The sequence below is a fragment of the Calonectris borealis genome, chromosome 11 (assembly GCF_964195595.1).
Source record: "Calonectris borealis chromosome 11, bCalBor7.hap1.2, whole genome shotgun sequence".
Classification (NCBI taxonomy): domain Eukaryota; kingdom Metazoa; phylum Chordata; class Aves; order Procellariiformes; family Procellariidae; genus Calonectris; species Calonectris borealis.
The window spans coordinates 18,526,061-18,543,877 of NC_134322.1; positions in this window are offsets into that span (position 1 = coordinate 18,526,061).

Here is a 17,817-nt window from a genome sequence, read left to right on the forward strand (position 1 = left end):
GAGAAGCAGAAAGGAGCTTCAATTTTCTCATCTTAATGGCATTCAGCCTAACACAATTAATTCCAAATTAAGCACTCCAAAGAAGAAAAGAAGCTTGTAATAGAAATATCAAAGCCTTAAATGTCAGTTACTAACACAGCAATCATTTTCGAGTAACACCATTGACCCAGTTTGCTTAGCCCACTAATTGTAACATTTTAAACTGTTCACTCAAAAAAAGGATCTTTCAGAGACACTCTCTTTCCAGATCAGGGTTGGGCTAATGGAGCCAGACAACTATCCCATCTAATGGCATTTCTTTTGGAAACATAGTTGTCTCATTATTACGTAAAATAAGCAAATCCCCCCAAATACAGAGCTCCTGTACTGATGGATTGTAGCAGTGAAATGATGACATTAAAGGGTGGCTTCATGACTATAGGTGTATAATATTTCATTCTTTAAGATGTTTCCTAGGATGAATTAAATTATGTAAATATATGTTAACAGTAATTCATAATATTTTAATAAAATATTTTTATTTCTCTTGGCTTCTTAGAAGTGCAGTCCCAGCTGTCCTTAGGGTGGTGGGTGTTTTGTTTTTACACTTTGAGGACACACAAGGTTATACACTTGATAAGCAAGGAAGCACAACTATTGATATATAATGCAGATAATGATGCCGGGCATCCTTTGTCTGGTATCATTCCCAGTTTTTGCTGGGAGCACTGTTCATCAACAAAGTGACTTAGTATCAAGAAGGGTATTCACATTTTTCAAGTTTTCTGCCAGCTAGCTACTCCGAGAAAGAAAAAAGTATTTTGATTTTTTTTTTTCCCCTCTAGTGGAAGATTAAACAGTGAAGGTGTTTTTACTGTTTTCAAATTTTGCATTAGTAAATGGAATCAAATCACTCTACCCAAGACTCATGCCTCAAGTGAACTTACTCACTGAAAACTATGTCCCCAGAGACATTTTTCTCTACATGGTTCTCCTGCTTGTGCAGGCTGTGAAAGTTCATCAAGTTTAAGGTGACCCTATTTTCAAAACAAAAAAAAACCTGGAGTATTTTTGTAACAAAGTTCTGTAGCAGCATTTCATAGCACTTACATAAGAGAGATGTTTTTCAATGCTGGCAGTTTCATCAGTGGCAGGATTCTGGCACAGGTGGGAGGCAATCGTGCTTCCTGGAATGCAAAAAGTTTTCCCACAGCAAAGCAGTTCAAATAAGTTCATATGTAACACAGCTTTTAAGCTGAGAAGAAGAGCAGCCTAGCTGGAGCATTTGGGCTTTTATCCCTCAGTGCTGAACATGGATGCCACGACTTTACTTGCTTTCAGAAGTCACAGAACAAGTTCCCACCTTGTGATCAGACTTCAGGTTTCTTTTCATTTTGGTATTCCTCCTATACACTGGCTCACTCCCTGTGACAACGCACAGAGTAGGTTGCTCACTCTGCTCGTGTTCAGGTGTCTATAATGGTATCTCGAACAGGTAGTGAGAAGGATGGAATAGCAGATATTAGAACAGAAAAGAGAAATATCCATCATGGTCACAAATGTTAAGAACATAAACACTACATACAGGGTCAGACTACACATCACTGTCAGCTCCTTATTTCCACAGCCTATAACCAGAAGCAGATAATTAAGGTTCAATCTTCAACAGGTTCTGTCCAATCATCTGAATTTAGAGAGATGGACTCATGGATCAGAAATAGCCTACATTTCCAGGTTTCCTCTGATCTCATTCTTTGCTTCATCAGAACTCTACAGGAAATACTTGGAAATAATGTTTCTATTTGAATCCATCTCTGCCCTTTGGGAAGGGCAAATACTAAATTTTAATTTTTTTTTCCTCTAAGATCCACCCCAAAACAAAAAAATATTAATACTGAACGATTTGTCTACTGGTAAAGCTAACTGTCAGCTTGAGAGAGGTGCTGATGTTACTGAACACTCACATTTTGTTCTTTCTTCTTTTTCTATTAAACAAATGTCTCAAAACAGTAACATCTATAGTAACCATAAAAAAAAAGCAAGCCTTTAAATAGGCATTATATGCTTTCTTTTTTTATTATTTGCAGCTTGTAAAAACATGCGTATTACAGCTGCTACATACATAAAGTTTGCTTACAAAATTCCCCTAAATTAATGTTCAACGTGCTGTATTCAACAGCATGCATGTGCCTATTGAATATGCACAGCAGGATCAGGGCCCAAAACACTACTAGGTTGGCAGCACATTCATTGAAAAAAACACCCAAAGCACAAAACATGCACACATTTCCTCAAGCCACGCTCTGTGTCACAAACTTCAAGGGCCATTCTACCCTCGCTTTCTGCGAGGAGCTCTCATTGAAGTCAATAGGAGTGCTGCACGTAGCACTGCTGTCAGACCTGTCCCTGAGCATAAATGTCACCTTGAAATATGCCCTGAAGTTGAACTCTAAGCTCCATGAGACAAATAGACATGGAATTAATCCCAGAGCCAAGCATTCCTTTCCTCATTGCCACTGTCTTGTCCCCAGCCTCCTTTCAGTAAAAGGGGTGATAGTCAGCAGCGCTGCCTGCTACCATGGCATTTGAAAGCATCAAGCACAACCAAATCATTTTCCTACCAATACAAAACCTAGGTACAAAATCCAATCATGAATTACACAGGCAGAGTCACTGAATCTGTAGAGTACCAAACATCCACCAAGTCGGACTAAAACAGCAAACACTGGTGGCTGTACAACCTTTATTAGAGCTGAAAGTTTCATTGCTTAAAGCATGCAGGAACAGCTTGCATTAGGAAACAATACTGCTTTTCTCTTGTTTTCAAACTCTCTGGACCACTTGACACTGGACTGTTTTAGAAGAACTGACTCTTCCTCAACATGAAGCCTTTCCAAAGCTTCTGTAATGTGAGCAATATTATCTTCCAACAGTGTTCATGCTTGGGTGAGAATAAGCTTTGCTAATGGGCCGAGTACAGAAATACAAAAAGACCATGTCATTTACAGAAGAATTCTTGTGCGTCTAAAAACTTGTCTCATTTTTCCACTGATACCAAATAGTCTAAGTTACAACCCCCACCTACAAACCTTGTCCTGCCACAGTCCTCGGATCATCATGGTTACAGCCAAACTTCTGTTTCTGATCATATTTTTATTATTTTTCCCTTACTGCAGAAAAAGGAAACTCCTAAACAATGTGAAAATGCACAAAGGCCATTTGGGAACATAACTCCATTTAGGACAGCATTTACCAAATGTTTTCATCTCTAGGATTAAATTTAAGCACGTGTTTGCAAGTCATTTAACAGATGAACTGAATAAGCACGACTCGAGTTCCTTTCATGACTTGGGACTCAGATTAGCAGTCACACTTCAGGAAAATCTGTTTACGTATTTCCATCCCTCTCTTTCAATGTCCAATTTGGCTTATTTCTCTTGTAAAGAGTGGTGATCTGCATGTGGCAGTCTGACAAATGCCAAGATGAAGATCAGTCGCATGACAGGTTTGTAAAATAACTGAATCTGTTCAAGTGGTAAAATGGAGTGGGGAGCTTCCCCAGAATGTGTCAGACTAACTCTACCTTGTGTTCTTCGAGCTTGGTGTGGACTTTTTGATGAGCATCGATGCACAAGCTCCATCGTAACTTAGATATTTTGTCTGTATTCAACAGTATTACTTCAGCATCAGATCAAATTGTCTCCGTACTGCACCTCATTAACAAAGGATCCTTTGAGCACCAGAAGGCTTGAAGATAGGCTTAAATAGCTTTATGCTACTTTCAATCCCTAGGCTTTTTAGGGTTACGTTAACTTCTGTCAGAACATGATGGTGGTCCCAGCTCCAGCCCCCTCGCTGGATGAACCAGGCACGTGCTGAAGCAAGGCCTCGCAGCTCTCTAGATAACAGGAAGCAGAACAGAAGGTAAATGGTTGAGGTGAAGGGCTGGAAGAGGAGGATGGACAGCTTTTCCTGTGCCATGAAACCCAGGCCACACATGCCAGTCTAGAAAATACCATTGGAAAGACTGCAGCCTCTTCAGCCTACTCAGCTAATCAACTCCTGCCATTTAGGGCCCTTGGGATTGCAGTAGTGATACAAAGGGGACTGAAGAATCAAGGATTCTGGCCAGCTGAACAACCCCACTGGTCACAAAGCTTTGCATAATACAATCCCCAAATGACTGCTTCCACACCCACAAGTGAAAAATCAGCACTCAAAACCTGACAATGGAGAAAATACACTTGATTAGCCTAATTCCCTAATATCAAACTAGACATGATTAACACAATTCATTTTAGTGTTGTTAAATGTTAATAATCCCAAGGTCCCTTCTTCTTTTCCTGTTTACTTTCTCCTCTTCTCTTTTGCTAGAGGTTCTCATGGTAAAGCACTTTTCACTCTAACAAGGTCTTTCTTTGGAATAGCGTCTTTAAATTATTTAAATACTCATCTGGTAAACAACTCAGTATTTTTAGCAATACAGTAAAAATCATGTTGTGTTCTGAACTAATCCCAAAGGAAATGTTGAATTATACGAACTGGTTTATTTCTTAATTGATAACAAGGCGTGCTTGAGGAACTCCATGCATCATGACATTATGATTAAACCCAAACTGTTAAATATCTAATGCTATGGAAAAAGAAATGCCTGCAAAAAACCCCTGCAGTAACAGTTACATATACACAAAGGCGCTTTTTCTAGAAAAAACTAGACTAGACATGATGAAAAACACGGAAAGCTCTTGCCAAAAATAAGACCTTAAGCATCTGCATTATATTCCTTTACATTCCATGGGAAAAGGAAGAAAAGAAAAGTCTAACTCCTTACAAAAGCAACCAAGAACCATTCCATTTTTACCAGTGTTACCAAGGCAAAAACTGGGAATGTTCAGCTGACACATATCCCATCTCAGTAGTGGGATGCACCTCCTAGAGGTTCCTGGGATGCCACAGCATAGCATCCTAGGAAACAGGGATGGTGAAAGAGCATCCCCACCATAAATACCAGCCCAACAAATGTAAGACTGTCATTATAAAGAAAAGGGGAAGAAATGAAATAATCTGCCTAGGCATACATGCTTGCCAAAGGACTTGGCGTGTAAGTTATTGACATCACATGTTACAGTACTGACCCTACTGCAATCATGCGATCCCTAAACTGGATGGTGTAGTTCACTTCAAGTGAGACAGCGAGTCAGTGTCAAAGCTGAACAGCACTAAGGCTTCCTGCATTACTCTGTTCCTACGGCATCTAACACCGTTTGCCTGCTTCGGCACATCTGTCCATACGCAGAACTCTCATTCCCTGCCCTTCTGTCCCATTGAAGCCTGCAGGAATCTTCTGAGGGATGAAGAGTAGTTTTATCCTCTTTCCCCAACAGTATCTTCTAACTGGAAACAGGATGTTACAAAAGTTGCAGAAATTTGACAAGGAAGGGCAGGTACATCTGAAGAGACAGAAGGGCTGTTTACCAGTTTCACTACTACAACCATAAAAATCACAAAGACTTCACTTCTGTAGGAAAAGAAACCATTTACTGCTCTCAGAGTCAGTAGCCTCTGTGTAGGCACAAGTTCACTTCTGACGTAGTTGATTTAAAACCTTCTGCTGTGATGGCAATGTTGGTAAAAGCTTTAACCATAGTTTTTATGACACTATTAAGTTTTAGTCATTTGTGGGTTTTGCAGTATATGAATACTATAGATGCCACCTTAATTAAAAGGTCTTGTCATCTTGTGCAATTAAAAAGAGAAAATGTACTCTCCTATGAATAGCCAGGAACAAATTGAGCAAGCTGCATTATACACGCTAAGTACACAGCAATTTTGTGCCCCTTTCTGTATCACATATATTCTCAAGCATTCAATACTTTCTAATAATCCTGTTACAATGTTTTATGTATAATTGACTTGTAAAGTACTAGTGCCATGGCATCTCTGACCATTAATGACAACTAAGTTAAACAAAGTTCTACTTCACAAATACATACAAACTTTACATACACAGAGTGCAGGAGGAAAACTGTGCTGTATCTCTCAGGATTTTCATGCACAAACACCTCTTAAAAGAGGCGTTCTTTTTTGCAGAAGAAAATATCTAATGGATAGTAAGATGGTCTCTTCCCAAAGAGCACATAATAAGACAAACCACCACTTAAACAGACTCTAATACCCATGCACCTATTTAATTGGACAGCATATGCATATAAAGTAGATCATCCATACAGCGTTCACAGTCTACACATGAAAATGTACTTCGAATCCCAGCAGATGGTTACCAGCATGTGTCCGCACTTGTCAGCTGCAAACACATTCACCTTCATGAGTCTTGCTCATTCTTTCAATTTTGACTCCAACTCAAGGTCTTTCAAGATAATGAAGCAGCAAATGATTGGTTGCCTCGAGGTTTGGGCCAGAGAAGAACTGCCTTCAGGATCCACTAGTAACTTTTGACCATGAGAAAAGGGTATCCTACATCCATCTGCTGTTTAAGCCCTTAATGCCCTGGGGCATTATATTGACAGGGCAGCAAGAAAGCCAGGCACATCTCCCTGGGCCAGTTAGACTGAAACATCCAGTTCACACCATCTTGTCAGTCCAACACAGCTGTCAGGCCACAGCAGCTGAAAAGCTCTGTGAAAAGTAGACGGGCATGAGACTGTACGTCGTTTTCTCCAATGAGGCCTGAAGTTTTGCTTGGACCTTTTGGCATTACTATAATACATCACACGGTCATTTAAACTTCTCAGGATTTGCTATAGACTACAGAGTCAATAAGATTTATGGCAATTTTTGATAGACATTCCTGTAGGTCCAAGCAGCATAGCTTTTGTGCCTGGGTCATAAAGAAACTGAACATATCCTCACTCAGAAGTCACATACAATTCACATGTGAATGAAGTAGCTCATTACCATTTGTAAAATACACCAGTTCCACCGATGTCAACTGAACCAGAACCTCCTGCCTTTGGGTCTGTTTTTTAAGTTATATGGCTCCATTAGACAACTTATCCTTTAAAGGTGCTAGGTAAGTTAGGCTTATAGGTACGGCCAAAGAGACTTTAACTCAGAAGTCTTTTCCACCTGACAGTCCTTGACCAGACATTTGAGTGAAAGTGCAAAGTTGACATACATATGGAAAACACTTTTTTCCCTTCTGTCTTGCAAATAAGTAGGGCTTTCTGTTTGGAGAGCTGACACCTACCACCATCCAAACAAGTAACACAGCGGACTTAAGGGTAGTATAAGACAGCAATAACTTTGGGGCTGGAAAGCTTACCAGCAGCAGAACAGACAATGCTCTCATCTCTCCACAAGGGAAACTTTCCCCCCCCATCCCCCGCCCTTGGTGCTTTGACTCACCCCAGAGTTCCCCACACAGTTGCTCTAGCTTCTGGGAAGATCTTCACAGCCTGCATAGAGGATCCTGGCTTGCTGCCTTGTCCCTGAAGTGCCCGGTGCTCCCCTACAGAAGGAAACTCCAAAGCTGCTCCTTGAAAGGAGCTTTTCCTCTTACATCCATGCCAGCAGCCACCTCTGGGGCTTAGAGCACCACAAGCGCCTGTTTTCTGGCTGCTATGAGCCTGCAGCATCTCCTTTGAAGTGCTGCAGCCTTTGGGGAGCATCCTGGGGCACTTCAGAGCTGCACAGGCAAGCAACAACTGCTGCAGCTTAGACAAGCATATGCTCCAGAGGAAGAGACACATTCTAGATGACAAATGAGCAAAGTCGTGATCGCAGATAAAGTGAAGGGGAAAGGTTTTGGAAGGAACTGGAGAAATACTAAGGATACAGAAGGTTTCAAAGCAAAAAAGAGCAATCATATTGGCTGTGATAGTGTAAACTATCTAAGTGTAAGTTAATTAATAATCCTACTAACAAGCTATTGACCGATTAGAATAAATATCCTTAGGCATGGCTCCGAGACCCATGGTCCCACTTGGGCAGGAGCCCAGCAGCCAATGAGCAACAGGAGCAATGCTAGAAACATCAAGTCCATTGTGCATGGGTGATGGAGCCACATCACACCCACACACTGTACTAGCAGCACCCTCAGTGCTAACGATACCCCTGGACAGGAGGCTAGTGGCATGAGTGGCCTTCAGAGGGCAAAATAATAACTAAACAATACTTGTATGTTGAAAAGATAGATAAATGTATATCACCATGCAACCTCTTACAAATTCCTGTCAGTCTTCCCCTCTTTCAAAGTGGATATGGCTGTAATAGATGAATAGTGCCCAACCAGGGATCCTTTGTAACATAGCCACCAGGAGCCGCATCTTTAAACTGTGGGCCTGAGACTGAAGGATATTCTTATATGGGCATTCCTTGGAAGCTGGCACAGACTGCTGTCACCAGACCCTTTCCAGTCAAAGTCAATGACAGTAGGGTAGAGTTAGTACAAAAAAAAGTAAAAACCTGCATGCTGCAGTAAACTGATTCAACAAGAAATACACAACAGTCATCGATAAGAGAGCTTACCTCTAATTCAGTACTGATAGAGCAACCATGCTTCTCATTTACAGGCTGTGAGCAGCTGCAATCCACTTACAGTCATTTGAATGCCCACTGGCAACAGGTATACACATGGATATGCTATTCTTAAACTACTAGCCACCCAAGGACAGGACCAAGGCAGAAAGTTTGAATATAGATTAACAGGCTCATAACTTTGCTTAAAAGTGTGTTACACGCTGGGGAGGCTAAGCTGGCTGCTACAACAGTCTCTTAGTAGGGGTCCCGTCCATTAAAGGAAGAATAATTCACAGGAAGTGGCTTCAGAGTAGATCAAAGCACAAAGGAGAGAGGGGAAATGATAATTTTGAGAAAGATATGCACAAACAACGCATTTGGGCAATTCTGGAGAGGTACGCGCTATTTCCCCCCCACCCTCCAGTGGAGCTGCAGCATCTGTCTAGTCTGAGCAGCATAAATATCACTTAGATACTAACTATGCCACCTTCTGTACAACTCCGGGTAAATATACACTGCTACATGAGATACAAATAGAAACATATCTCGATTTACAAAAAAACCTCCAAAGTACACCTGGGGTTTACTGACCATCAGCACTGGTCTGTTACTGACCATCAGCTGCTCACTACTGTTATAAAGCATGAAATATTCTATAACAACCTTAAATTACAGTGTGGGAAGAAAGATTACTGCATTGCTTAATAGTTTACTGTTGATGAAGTATCCTAGACCTCTTCTGTCCCCTCATTTTACCTGAACATGTCGACTGTGTCCAGCATTCAGATGTACAACTTTTAAATTAATGTGTGACCCACAACCCTTTATGATCCAGCCATGTAAACCAAAGCGAAAGAAAAAAAAAAAAAAGGCAGAGAAGAACAAAAACAAGCAGGAAACCATATGGCTTGAAACCTAGAGGTTGGTGCCCCACGCTGCACCGTGTGTTTTAATTATCAAGCTCAGTTACTGACCCCTGCGCACGAGCTCTTCCTCAAAAACAATGGCAGGTTCAGTGCCTTCCTTTCTGGAGTATGCTGCCTGGTTTTGAACTTGAGCTGCTGAGAGAGTTTATGAACAGAGCTGCTGTTTTATTTACTCTCAATTAATCATGCTCAACTGTAAACAAAGTGTCTGTTTTAGTTCTGCTGACAATTATCCACTTGTCAACATCTCCCTCAAGTACCTTCAGCATCTGGCAACAGCACAAAACTGCTACATCAAAATGAGCATTTTGTCTCAATAAAAAGATAGAAGTGTGGCAGGTTTTCATCAGGCTATATTGTTACTAATGCAACCAGACCACTTCCTATGGAATATTTATTTACAAAGGGGTAGGGAAGCCAAATTTTATTTGCATTAGTAAGGCAGACTCATGGAAGAAAATAATGGAGACCCCCAAAGAGCCCCCACGCCTCCCCACAAAGGCAGAAGTGAGCCCTCCCTGTAGCCTGCCTGGTGCCTGCCATGGGCCTACTATTCTGCTGGGGCAGGCCCGGCCCCAGCTTCACCAGTCACCTTGCCAGAAACTGCAGAGTAAGACTTGCTTCTTTACTTTGCGCTGTTCAGCAAATCCCAATGTAAATGCAAACCACTTACCAGTCCTTCCCCAAAAACTTTTAGTATGAAAATCTTTCCACTCCTTGCTCCACGGCCTCAGCATTCTTTGGTCCCCAGAGCTCCCTTACTGGTTTTAATTTTGCCATTTTAAGCTTTTAAGATGTAATTATTCCCATTAGCTCAAAATCCTTCCTACATTTTAACACAACCACCCTCGTACTTAAATTGTTAGCTACAAAGTAAACTGCAGATAGCCTGGCCCCTTTTTGGGTACAGTCAGGTGAAATTGGACGATCCTTTTCTTCTGAGGGGACGAAGGCAGCATTGCCAGGCCGCCTCCCTAGCAAGCGAGGAGGCTCCAGGGTGCAGGGCCTATGGAGAGCATCACCTCATACCTCGGAGGCGCAGAAACAGTGTGCCCGTGGCTCTGGTAACCTCAAGTTTTTAATATTATTTGAAACTTAATCCTGCTCTCCCAAAATAACGGCAAAATCTGACTAACTTCACTGGAATGCAACCCAACCCTGCACCTTTTCTCCACAGAACTGAGTTTTTCCAGAATAAAATACTTGGGGGTGCAGGAGAGGGCCGAGGGGGGGGGGCTAACGAAGCCCCAAACGGAGCGGCAAGGTCGAGGCAGAGAGAGCGCGTCCCCGCCCCGGGCCATACCGTGCACTGAGCGGCAGCGGGCTCCGACGCTCTCGGCTCCGGGCGGCGGCGGCTCCCGGCTCGGCTCGGCTGGGACGGCGGCGGCCCCCGCCCGGGAGAGGGGGCGGCGGGACACCGCGCCCTGACACGAGCTAATCAATCTTCAGCTGTGTAATTGATTCTAATGAACTCGGCTTTCTGTCTCCGCGCGCTAATGACCGCCCGAAGTCAGCGGCGGGCTCCGGCCGCGGCTCCCCGGCCGCCGCTCGCAGCGCCCGCCCTGGCCGCACCGCCAGCCTCCCCTTTAACCTTCTCCTCTCTGCACAATGAATTGAGATATCTTTTATACTTGATGTGTTGTAAAATTAATGCCTAATTTATGTAATTAGTCAATTAACTATAATTCTAGCATATGGTGCCAAATGCCCAGAAGGTGTTCTTGTTTCCCAGGTACTTATTTTGATGTCATGAAATGCAGCTAATTAATTTTACATGCCTATTAATTTCGGATCTATTTAGGGGCTCCCTTTGTGAAGGCAGATTTAATATTTGTCTTTCTAACCTTTTTGGGCAAATTCCGCGCTCGGTGTTGAAATGGAGGTGACTTTTTAAACACATTTCCATCGGTCTCCCTTTCCTCCGCGGAGCCTCTGCTGCCACCGGGTCGATCCCTCCTGTGTGAAGATGCACAAGGGCTGATTATGTATAGCTTCCCGCACATCTATAACTGTCGCAAGATACGGTTATTGAATTTAAATCCGATTAATATTTAATATTAAACATTTCTGAGGGAATTTTTGTTTGTTTTTTGCAAAGCACAATATCCCACGGACATTTTTTTTAATAGCTGCTCTTAATACAATGCTCCTTGGAAAAATTATGAGAATTCAAGTATTGCCTAATTAGAAAATGAGCGTAATCCTGCTCGCTGCCTTCTGATCCTCACAGTCCTCCTGTATGCGCTGAGAAACTGCGAGCTCCCTGCCAGCGCGCCCCGCGCTTCACTGCTCCCGGCGCCGGGGAAGCGCTCCCCGCTCCTCCCCAGCGAAACAGTTCAGGTCACACTTCTGTCTCTTTCGGAAAGAGATCGCATCTGATTTTGTCCAGAATACTAGGAAAGAGGAGATTATTCCTCTTCTTTCTGCAGTTTGTGCAGAGATTAAGGGGTTAATCGCATCGTGGGCTTTCCCGCTCCCAGATGCTGAAAAAAGATTTAAGTAGAAAAAAAGACGAAACCCGTAGTCTACGCTTCATACTCCCAGCGACACCCTTTTCCCCTTTGCTGCAGCAGCACTAATTGCCGCTGCAATTACACTTATCTCTGGGACGAGGGGAGATAAAAATGCACCCGGCTGAGGGGTGCAGGACTCCGCGCGGGCAGGCAGCGGCGGGGCAGGCGGGGCAGCCCGGGCGGCGGGCGGGCGGGAGGGTGTGCTCCCGCTGCCCGGCCTCCCGCCAGCCCCGGGGAATCGCTTTCCCGCGGAGTGGCGGGGCAGGGCAGGGCAGGGCAGGGCAGGAGCTGGCTTTTTAAGATGTCTACGCGAGTGCTGTGGCGTCATAAAACTTTTATCCCCCTTTCTGGATAAATTAACGAGCAATTTAATTAATAAAATCACAGAGTAGCGTAAGTGCTATGATAATGAAGTTAAATGAGCGCGCAGTAAAATATTCACTAATCCAGCACATTGGCAAATGCCCCCTTAATTCTGCTTAGCACTAAAAGGGTTTTGAGCACTATAATGAGATGCCTCTGTCTGCTAATTAATTGACACTCTCCTGAATATTCATATGTGCTAGCACCAATACGTTCCTAATTGCACCGTGGAATGGATCTCAGAGGAAAGTAAATCGCCATAGACTTAATTAAAATAATGTATGCCAGATCCAGCTCGCTGAAGATGAGACATTTGCCATCAAGCCGTGTAAGAAAGTGGCACCTGGTTTGTAGCGAAAAATGAGAGAAAATCTTTATCCCTCCCAAGGTGAAGTCAGCAGGGGCTGCGAAGTGCCAGGTTTTTCAGCCTGAAGATCTGGAAGCGAAAGAGAGCTTCGCCTTCGACCACCGATGGCAGTGCGCGACCCGCGAGGGCGGCGCGGGAGCCTGTTTACAGACGGCGGTGCCGCGCACGAATAACCCAGCTCCGCAGTTCAAAGCACGGGGAGCGGGCTTTACACGGCGAGGCGGAAGAAATCTGGTCAGGGATGCCCTCTACAGAGGCGTTCAGGGAAAACCGTTTATCTCCGACGAGGGAGGGGAGGAGGGGGAGGCAGGGAAGGAAGGAGGGAGCAGCCACATTTGTAAACTTTTCCTTTAGGGGAATCCGGTGCCTTTGAAGCTCAGTCTCTGAATGGATTGTTCTTTGCACCTCCAGACTAATACTGTGAGCTAATATTGTACATTTAAATTGTTCTGCTGTTAAAAGCGTGGCAAGTTGCACTGAGAAATGAGTGCCTGCCGCTGCCTGGCCGCGGCCTTCACCTCCCGCGCCGGGGGAGCGGGCGGTGGCTGCGCCCGCCGCGCCCCGGGGCTCGCTGCAGCGGGCAGGCTGCGCCCGGGCCCGCGCATCCCCCGCTCTCACTGAAAGCAGACGTAAAGCGGCTTGCTAGGTCTCTTCCTTCCCTACCAGCTCAGGAAACGAAAAGAAAAATTGGTTTCTTGGAAAAAACAGCTTTTAAAAAAATCACCACAGGTTAGAAACGAAAAAGAGTTTATTTGAAGACATACAAATGCATATTTATTATACACATGTAGGCATTAACAATGTAAATTACACCGCCAGCACTTGCTGGTTGTTTATTCATTAGATCTTTAGAAAATCTACATTGCCTGCAGATAGCGGGATGATAATGTGAAATGCACAGGCAGTTTACCCAGGCAGCTCCGCCCAGCTCCGCGCAGCTCCGCGCGGGGCTACCAACAGGTCCGCGGGGCCACGGAGCGGCGGGCCGGGCTCAGGGCCGGCCCCGGCTCCCTTCTTAAAAGTATAATTCTGCCTTGACGAGAAAACGGTCGTGCCAACGGAAACTGCCGTCACCCAAAACACAGGGCAAGGGTTTTACAGGTCGTGGCCCAAGAGAGAGCAAACGTAGACGGAAATGCTATCTAGCAGAAGAAATACAAGGGGGCTCTCCCCTGAACGACAGACATCTCGCTCTCAGAACTCAAAAAACTCTGCCATTCGCAAGGTCTTTTATTCCCATGTAAAATCTTTCCTGGCCAAAGGAAAAAAAAAATCCTCTATCAAATTCTTCCCTCTTTAGCTGATTGAATGCTGTATGACTACAGTATCTCTCGATAATAAAGACAGAGAAAAAATGTAAAGGAGAAAATCGCTGCGGGGAAATCTTTTCTAAAGTTAGACCCAAAAAACCTCTTCTAGGAATGAAATATGAAAGAAGGCTAATATGTTTTTTTGCTGCAGAGCTGAGGGTTGATGGGAAGACGGGAGCTTTGCTCGTGAGAGTAGCAGCCGGGGAGCTAAGGCAGGCGGAGGATGTCAACAAATGTAAGGAGGCGCTGGAAGCCGCTAGACTCGGAAAACGCAGCCAGCGCTTCGCCTGTAACTGCCAGGCTGCGCTGTCGCACCCCTGCCCTTTCCCTGCCCTGTCCTGTCCGGGCGCCGAGCGTGCGGCGCTGCGCGGTGCGGTGCGCTCCACCGCGCCCCCACCCTGCCCCGCGGTGAGCGCAGCCCCGCCAGAGGCGCCCCGAGCCGGACCGCCGGCAGCCCCATTGCTTTTCTGGAGACACAGCGTGGCCGAGGAAGGCAGTGCCCCGTCCCGTGAGACGGGCCCGGGCTTCGCATGTGTGCCGGCGCCGGGGGGGCTCTGGCGGGCGGTGCTGTCCCGCCCCGCAGCGCAGCGGGGCCCGGCCGGGCCGCAGGGCGGGGAGCCCCACGCTCGGGAATTGTCTTCCCTGTCCCTGGGCAGCTTGGTGGGTGGCAGCCGGGCGGGGGGCGGGCGACGTGGGGAGGGGGCGCTGCGGCAGGAAGGCAAAGCGCAGAGCCCCGGCGCCCACACACTCGTACCGCCCCTCCCCTCCCCACCGCGCCGCAGCTTTACGGCTGTAACTTACGGATCTGTTTGCAAACATGCCCCCTGCCAATAGGGAGAAAAACACAAGCATTCAAAGTTCTGACCCTAATTAAATCCCGGCTCGTTAAAGACTTCACACAATGGAGGAAAATGTTTCTCTTAAAGTTTGCCTGAGCCTGAATTCCGCAAGCGGTTATTACCTTTGATTTTAAAGAGGGGAAATAACCGTAACGTGCGCGCCATTATTCTTGTGGATATGCAATTTAAAATCATCGTCAATTGTCATAAAAACCATTTCACAATGTTTGGCTAAGTAATAACTTAGTCATTTAAAGGTGGTTTTGCCCGGCGCCACAGACATGCAATTCAGGGAAGATTTACATTGCTTACGGATTTTGCACCGCAATTCTGACCGCAGCGGGAAGGGGACTCAGCCTTTTTTTTTTCTTTCTGGTTTTATACGGAACGCCAAGACAAGAGCAGACTATGGGAGAAAGCGTGAGCGAGACGAGCATGACTTGGAAAAAAGCTGATTATTGAAAATAAAGTTTATGAAATTGACTGATTTGCAAAGAAGAGCCCTTAAGGGGGAAAAAAAAAAAAAGAAAAAGAAAAAAAGAAAGGAAAATCAAGTTTGCTCCACCCAGCTATTAACCAAAACACAATACCTTTTTCTGGGTGGTACTGCACAGAAGTTGATTCAGTTTTGACAATGTTGTTTAGCTATCATTTGCTATTTTGAATGAATGGGAGCAATCCCCCTTTTTACAACAGTTGTTTCCTATTATGGAGAGGTGCAGCAGTTGAGGGCAGACATGTGAAAGTGGCTGTTTGATTCCCTTTTTCATCCCCCTGACCCTGCCTTTGTCCCTCCTCACCCTGGGAATGTCACGCCTCACTACTTCACTTTGAGATGCTCTAGAAAGTGGCTTTGTTATTCCCTTTTAGACATACACGAAATTGTTCTCATTCCCCCTGCTGTAAAAGATACTTCAAATTGGGACTCGGTTCACAAGTGCAATGCAATTTGGCTTAGCTCAACCTTTGTTCTGCTTGTACAAATGACCAAACAGTGCACACATTATACAGTTGATCTACTGCTCCCTTTACACCAGAGTTAGGGGCTGGGAGAAAAGCAAGTTAATCCCTTCAATACTAAGGTGGCATTTTCAATATTTCCTACAATGCGAAAAAGAGAAGAGAGGGCAGCTTGAAATGCGACATTTATTTAAAAGGGAAGATTAAAAATAAAAAGTTTGCGAGGCCTCCCCTGATACTTCTCCAAATAAATAAATAAACAAACGAATAAACCCCAAACGTGTAGATAAATACTCCAGCGCCTCCAGGAAGGGAAGGGAAGTTTACCACAAAGACAGGCTTTCAGGGCAATAACGTCGAGACTCAAGCTGGAATCCGCGCTAACAGCACAGTACTTAACAAAACGCTCGGGGAGAGGCGCTGAAGCGGTGGCTAAGCCCCGGCCCCGGGCGCACACCTGCGCAGCCCCGCGGAGGTGGGGAGCGGGCGGACAGCCGTGGGCGGGGGGGCAGGTGCGGGCAAGGAGGGGCGCGGAAGGCGGGCAGGGCTGCGTGCCTACCCCGGGCTCACGCACTCGGTGCGTCGGACCCGCGTAACACCGGCACCCCTCGGAGCCGTCCCAGGGAGGTCCTGGCGGGTTGGGGGGGGGGGGGGAGGCTGCGGTGCTGCGCTTACCCACGCGTGGATTTACCGCCGGCGGCAAGTGAAACTCAGAGGGAAAAGAGCTCTCCTGGGAAACCGGCTCCGGTCAGGAACCGGGTGCTCTGGGACAGCCCCAGGAGCGCTGAGCGGGAACAGCAGCCTCTTCCCGGGGTTAAGGAAGCCGGGTAGTCCCAGCGCGGGCTCTCAGCGCGCTGGGCACGGGCGAAACAGCGGCCCGCTGCACGGGGACCGGGGCCCGAGGCCCGAGATGAGCCTGAGTCAGCCGGGACCCGCTTGTCCCGGCAAAGGCAGCGCGGCCGGAGCGCGGCCCCGCGGCAGCCGGCAGAGGCCTTTGAGTTTCGACGAACTTTCGGCGCCGGGCTCATACGTGCCCCCGGGCTCCGCCTGCCCACGGCAAGGCGCAACGCACGACACGACCACTCGCGCCCTCGGGTGCAGACGGGCCCCGGGCCGGGGCGAGGCGGGCACGGGGGAACTCGGATGCCCCAGCCCGTCTCCCTCCGGGCCGCTAGACAGGGCCGCAGCGGCCCGCGGGAAGAGGGAGGACGGGCAGTGCCAGGGCTGCCTCCTCCCTGAATCCGACGAGGATCAGGGTCCACGATCCTCCAACCATGAGGAAGGGGGGCGTCCTGGGGCATGGGGACCGGCCGTCCTCCGATCCACCCCCGGCGGCGGCGCAGCGGGGTCAGGTGCCCTGTCGGGCTGTCGGTGCTTGAAATCCCCGACGGGGCGGGCGAGAACAGCGCATACAGGGAGCCGGCACTAAGTAGCACGACAGCGACGAGGAGCCAGCGGGCGGCGGCAGGGAAGGGGCGGCGGAGCGCGCTGCCCGAGGCCGGGAGCGCCGAGCCCCGCGGGGCACAGCCGTGCGCCAGCCCGGCCCCCAGGGCACTGCAAATCCCGAGCAGCGCTGTTGCTATCAGGAACACAGGTTTGGGGAGCAGTTCTCAGTCCAGGCTTGACAGGCAGGGGGAGTTTGTTTAGTGCTCATTGCGAAAGGAACAAAATCCTTTTGAAAGGGCGCTAAGTAGTTTCACGCCAAAGTGGCAGATTTGGTGAAGAATGTGGGGTGGGACAAAGCCCCGCCGTTCCCAGAGCGGCCGGAGCGCTTCGGGAAACCGCACCGGGAATTCAAGCATACAGAAAAGCGGGAGAACCCAAATCTCTCCGCTTCCATCTCCCTCCCGGCCCCCGAGAAGCAAAGAGAAGCAGAACCATCACAAAAAAAAACCAGCGAGGGTTAGTCGAAATGCAGCCACAACCAGCAGCCTGAAGTTGACTTTCCAACACGGGGGAAGCTTGCTCAGAGCCTGGCATTGTGTTTTGCAGCCTAGGAAACCCTAAGAAGCTGGTAGTTCCCCCCTCCCTTCTCTTTTCTCCCAACTGGTTTGTAAATATTAACAAGGTTGTGAGCTATTC